The sequence below is a fragment of the Vombatus ursinus genome, unplaced genomic scaffold, assembly GCF_900497805.2.
Source record: "Vombatus ursinus unplaced genomic scaffold, bare-nosed wombat genome assembly UNPS02014893.1, whole genome shotgun sequence".
In the NCBI taxonomy this organism is placed as follows: domain Eukaryota; kingdom Metazoa; phylum Chordata; class Mammalia; order Diprotodontia; family Vombatidae; genus Vombatus; species Vombatus ursinus.
Window position 1 is genome coordinate 9,439,054 of NW_020954671.1, and position 6,607 is coordinate 9,445,660.

Below are 6,607 nucleotides of genomic sequence, written 5' to 3' on the forward strand. Positions count from 1 at the left end.
CAAGCTGAACAAGCTTTGGTATATGAATGTAATGGAATACGATTGTGCTATAAGAAATGATGAGCAAGCAGACTTCAGAAAAACCTGTATGGATTGATGCTGAGTGAAGTAGGCAGAACCAGGAGAACACTGTATACAGTAACAGCCACATTGTGCGATGACTAACATTGATAGACTTAGCCCTTCTCAGCAATACAAGGATCTAAGATATCTCCAAAAGTCTCAGGATAGTAAATGCTATCCACATCCAAAGAAAGAACTATGGAATGTGAATGCAGATCAAAGCTTAGTATTTGCTTTTTTTTTCTTCTGTTTCGTTTAGTTTCCTTTTTCTTGTCGTTCCTCTATTGGTTCTAATTCTTCCTTACAACATGACTAACGTGAAAATATGTTTAATAGGAATGTATATATATAGCCTATATCAGATTGTGCGCTGTCTTGGGGAGGAAGGGTAGGATGGAGGGGGAGAAAAATTTTAAATTCAAAAGCTTATGGAAATGACTGTTGATAACTCAAAATAAATTGATAAAAACATTTTTTAAAAAAAGAATCATTGTGAGGAAAGTATTTGGTAAATTTCAAAAAAGCTATATCCATTTACTTATTTTTATTATGTATGTAAAATATAAGGTCCATAAGGACAGGGGCTAGCTTATTGTTTTGCTTTGTTTTTGCTTTATCTTTGCATCCCCAGTATAGTGCCTTGCATATAAATGATACTTAATAATTTGGAAAGGTAGTAGTCAAAGGTGTTTAATGAAAAAAGATGTAAAGAAGCAATAGATTCCCATTTAATTCTCTAAATCTCAGTACAGCATATTTCAACGAACCTGAACTCCAAGCATTATTCTTTTAATATTACTTTTTTTCCCCAGCTATAGCATAAAATAGATATATCTGTAAATGTTAAAAGAAAAAAAATCATTAAAAATTCAAGCATATCTCCTTGCTTCATTATAGAAATGAGGGACTATGGGTATGGCTTACTGCATATGACATCAGTTTTTTGATATGTTGTTTAGCATTGCAAAATTTGTTTCCTTTTATTGACACTTTATAAGGGATCACCCTCTGAGAGAGAATGAGAGGAATATAGTAGATAATATAGATGATATTAAAAAGATATCAGGGCAGCTAGGTGGCGCAGTGGATAGAGTACCGGCCTCGAAGTCAGGAGGACCTGAGTTCAAATCCAGCCTCAGATAAAAAACTTGACACGTGCTAGCTGCATGACCCTGGGCAAGTCACTTAACCCCAATTGCCTTACTAAAATAAAATAAAATAAAAAAGATATCAATAAAAATGAACATAATAAAATATACTAATAAAACAAAAAATAATAAAGACACACATGAAACCCCAAAATGGAGAATGAAAAGGCTGTTTTAAATCTTTCATATTTGAATATGACAAATTTCAAAGCCCACAATGGCAAAAAATGACAGAATTTTTTTCCCCATTTATACTTAAAAGGATGGCTCTGGAATGTGATAGGGGCATCCACAGCAAAATACTTCAGTAGACTGATAATCTACATCATTGATGTGGGCATTTTCTCCACTAAAGCTGAAGGGACACAACCTTATCTTCCATGTCTTACCCTAAATGTTCCAAAGTGAATTTACTGAAGATAATAGAGACTTTCACTTTATTTTGTCTTAATAATTTCATTGATGACTTGGTTTTTCATAACCTCCATTTCAGTACATGTTATTCTCCCCTGCCCTCCTCAGCAAACCAAATTTATATTAACAAACATATATACATATATATATGCATACACACATATATCTATAGCTATATGTCTCTGTTTCTAGCTATATATATATATAGCTATATCTATAGATATAGATGGATATACAGCTATATAGATTATATATATTAAAGAGAAGGGAAAAACAGCAGTTCAACACAACTAAATAACACATCAACACAGGTCTGGTAGTATATGCAATGTGTCACATCTACACATCTACTTTTCCAGTGAAGGGAGAGGTACATTTTTTAATCTTCTTCAGGAACAAGCTTGATCATTATAATGACAGTATTCCATTTCTTTTTGTGGTCATTCTTTCATTAAAATTGTTATTTGGGTCCCTCATTTTCTCAGGAGTCTAGCCCTTTAATGCCAGGTCCTCTGCCTTAAGCTGGGAATTCTAACTTCAAAATAAAATGGAAGGAGGAAATGCAGCTTCCATCCTGTCTTTGGCTTTTTGGGACAGGCCCAGCCCACACAAATCATCTCCAGGAGCCTAAGGAGGGAAGCAAGACCACAGACATGAATGACTTGTAATGTTATGATTTTTGTACCTTTGTTCCTCAGGCAAATCAGACATCTCTCTATCCAATTTTTATTCTTTGATTTTAAATATATCTTTATATTGTGAAAAAAATTTGTGGTAGCATTGTACATAATGTTTTCCTGCTTCTCTTTACCTCACTCTGTACCAGTTCCTTTAAGTATTCCCAAACTTCTCTGGATTCTTCATGTCTATCTTTTCTTATAGTGTAATAAAATTCCATCACATTAATATACCATGATTTGTTTAATCATTCCTCAATCAACAAAGCACCTAATTTGTTTCCAGTTCTTTGCCACTTTAAATAGTGCTGCTTTGAATATTTTTAGGGACATAAAGAACCCTTGGACCTCCTCAGGTCATAGACATTTCTATTTGTGTACATGTATAGAAGAATCTATCACAAGTTTATGGGAAGAATATTTTGTAGCTACTGTCCTTACCATGCCATTGAAAGAATTACCTTTGCTATGAGCTAATTCTACCTACTGGCTAACTATTAATGAGAAGGATACTCATATGCTATCAGTTTAGGAGTACTATAGGATTACTCCTAGAACCCAAAGTAGCAGACATATCCTGGGGATATAACCTGCTAATGTAAATTGAGAGATATCCCAGAAGGGATGCTTTACAAACTACACAGGAAAATTGCACAAATATGTAAGAATAGAAGCCAATAGTTAAGTGGTCAAAAGATATGAACAAGGATTTCTCAAAAGAAGTTGTTGTTCAGTCTTTTTTCAGTTATGTCTGCTTCTTTGTTACCCCACTGGGGTTTTCTTGGCAAAGATGATGAAACAGTTTGCCATTTCCCTCTCCAACTCATTTTACAGATGAGGAACTGAGGCCAACAAGGTTAAGTGACTTGCCCAGGGTCACAGAGCTAGTAAGTGTCTGAGGCCAGATTTGAGCTCAGGAATATTAGTCTTCCTGACATAATCCCGGGCACTCTATCCACTCTGCCACCTACCTACCCTACTCAAAAGAAAAATTGCAAGTTGTTAATGCCCATAAAATAAACACAATTATCTATTTTTATCTTTTGTCATCTGGAGGCCTTCATTTTAAAAAAACAAATTCAAACTATATTGAACTTGGTTAGACAAATATATAGGAATGTCATGTCTACATAGGTAGACAACCATAATCAATAACAAAATTGCAACAGAGATGGAAGAAATACATTAAATTCCCCTATATTTAAATGCACAGAATTATTAAAACCTTAGGAAAGTTTCAAAACTTACTCTAACATCTAAACATCCAGATCTTCATCTGTTTTTGCAAGACTACATTATTATTTTAGCCCAGAGGTTTATGGTAAAAAAAAAAAAAGCCAAAACATTTTCTTCTCTATCTTCATGCCTAATATTTCACTGAAGTCATACTTTTACTATAATTGTTGCCATGGAAATAAAGGTTCATGAATACCAAGTCACACTTTCTTTACAAGTGGAAGCCAAAGAACCCCAACTGAGCGAGAAATAGTTCTGTTGCAAGCCCAAATATCTTCATCAAGTGAAAAATGACTTGCACCAAATCCTTGCTCTCTGAAAGCAATCATAATAGAGACCTCGGTTTTGGTCGGGATTGCTGATTTTAATTAAGACTAAAATATTGTGAGTCTCTTTTATTTAACAGCTTTCACTTGGGAAAGTTTTTAAAACAAATAAAATCTGAAGGTTTAAATGTAAGAAAGTCAATCCAACATTTAGTTTGTGTCTACACAGTTCTAAGGTTGCATATGTCAGCTGATAAAGTGAATTCAAATTAACTAGCTACCTACAACTACCTATCTGTTTGGATCAGAGATGCAAACAAATCACTTTATCTCTCAGTAGCAGTTTTGATTGAAATTTACAGACACACAGACATTTGCCTCGTTAATTTTGTTTTGCCTTGTACAGAACTACATGATTATGATGAAGTATAATTTCAGCCCAATGTAACTAGCCAAATAAGGTCATTTAGGCTAAAAATAAATTCAAATCATTCTAGAATCTAAATTAATTGAATTAGCTATTGGTATTGGTCAGGTTCATAGACTTATAGCGGAAAGAAACTTCACAGACCATGTATCTTAACTCCCTTATTTTACAGATGAGGCAACTGAGGGGGCACTATGCTTGGCTGCCTCCAGGGTAAGAACTTATTTTTCATTTTACTTTGTACTATACACAGTATATTATCTGTGTGGGAACTCTCAATCTATCCATAACTTTTAGTCTTATAGAACTGCTCATTTCACATAACTATTAAGTAGGAAGAAAGGACTTGAACCCATATCTCCTTTATTCCAAATTCACTCTATCTAATTTACCATGGGACCTGTGTTTAAAGAAAAAAATTAGAAAGGAAAATAAAGCCTAATTTTTTTTCACCTTTCACACTAGAATTAAGAAGCGAATTCATATATCACTCACTTTCAATGGAAATAAAATTCCAAAATACTGACACATCAAAGAGATAATTGGCCTGAACCAATTAATATAGGAATACCAGTGATGCATAGATTTCAATTAGTTAGTTTAAGAGATAAAATAAAATCATTACTCATAGCACTATCTTTTAACAAGGCTACAACAGAAGTGAATGCTTGGTGGGGGGGATGGAAAAAAGATTAGCTAGACATAACTACTTACAGACAAATGTTTCTCAAACTGAGGGCAGAAGGGCAGGATTCTTGAGGGTATTTCAACATCAGGGAAACCAGAACTTCAGGATTCAAATATGCTTTTGGTGGTGGTAGCTGTGTACATACCATATGAACCATTCTCCTCCCCTCACTAGGTCCTTGCCTAGCTCTCATTTCTAGGCTTTACCTTCTTTTTTTTTAATTTTTAGTTTATTTTGCTAAAATCATCAAGCTCATTTCTCATAGCACAGTAGTATTCAATCACAATCATATACCACAACTTGTCCAGCCATTCCCCAATTAATGGGCATCCTTGCAATTTCTAGTTCTTTGTCACCACAAAGAGAGCTGCTATAAACATTTTAGAACATATAGGTTCTTTTCCTTTTTCCCTAATCATCTTTGGAAATAGACCTAGTAGTGGTATTGCTGGGTGTGTATGGGCAGTTTAGTAACTCTTTGGGTGTAGTTCCAGATTGTTCTTCAAAATGGTTGGATCAGTTCACAATTCCACTACGAATTAATATCCCAATTTACCTTACCCAAGGCTTTACCTTCTAATGCAATACTAAAAAGATGATAATTATGAATCTCCAAGAAACTCTTTCGAAGTGGTAGCAGTGATATTCATAAGACCAACTATAGCCTTGCAATTACAAATTGAGTCTGGTGAAGAACTCATGTGACAAATTTGCCATGAAAGTCTGACAACCAATCAGAGGTCTAAAATTTAATGGTGTCAAACTCAAATAGAAGTAGATCCTTTCTGGCCTCATGTTGACTTAGAAAATCACAAATTAACATTATCTGTGTTGTATTATGGCAGCTAGGTGATGCAATGGATAGAGTACTGAGCCTAGAGTCAGGATAACCCAAGTTCAAATCTGGCATCAGACATTTACTAGCTGTGTGACCCTGGGCAAGTCATTTAGCCCTGTTTGCCTCAGTTTCTGCATCTGTAAAATGAGCTAGAAAAGGAAATGGCATACTACTCCAGGATCTCTGCCAAGAAAACTTCAAGTAGGGTCACAAGGAGTCAGAGACAATGGAAATGACTAAACAATAAATGTAGCATTGTACTTTTATTCATTTTGTTAAACATTTTATAGACCCCACAGCNAGCCCTTTGGTGGTGAGCTTGACACTTCTAATAAATGATAAACTTCAAATTACATATGAAAGCCTAGATAATAATACTTAAGGAAACAAGAGTTTTCTGCCTGTAGGAATAGTTAGAGGTGGTTCAATTTACAGCAGACTCCAAAGATTAATAACATATTTCAGATCAAAAGAAGGCTGACATGATTTTAAAGAGTTTATGTCTTTTAGAGAACATAGTCAAAGGACAATCATGTCAAAAAAGAAAAAAAAATCCAGTAGGGAAAATCAGGGAAGAGAAATACCAAAGCTATTCAAAACTTGTACCACTTGAAGATTGTATACAATACTGGTATTACTCTTACTTTACAGATAAAGGAATTAAGGCTCTGAAGAGTCAATGCATATTAAAAAAAAGTATTGTATTATGTAAAAAAGACTCCCCCATGGTCATACAGCTTTTTCTTAAAGTGGATCCCTCTATATTATATAATATATACACACCTTATATATAATGTAGTGAGTGCATTATACATAATAGCTATATATAGTATGTATAACTATATATAAT

The 6,607-nt window shown here is 34.2% G+C and overlaps 1 protein-coding gene across 1 annotated transcript in view; it reads right to left on the reverse strand.

Annotated features, from left to right (window-relative positions):
- The window catches only part of ESR2 (estrogen receptor 2), a 72,137-nt gene that overhangs the window by 64,343 nt on the left and 1,187 nt on the right, over positions 1–6,607 (reverse strand). The window lies entirely within an intron of this gene.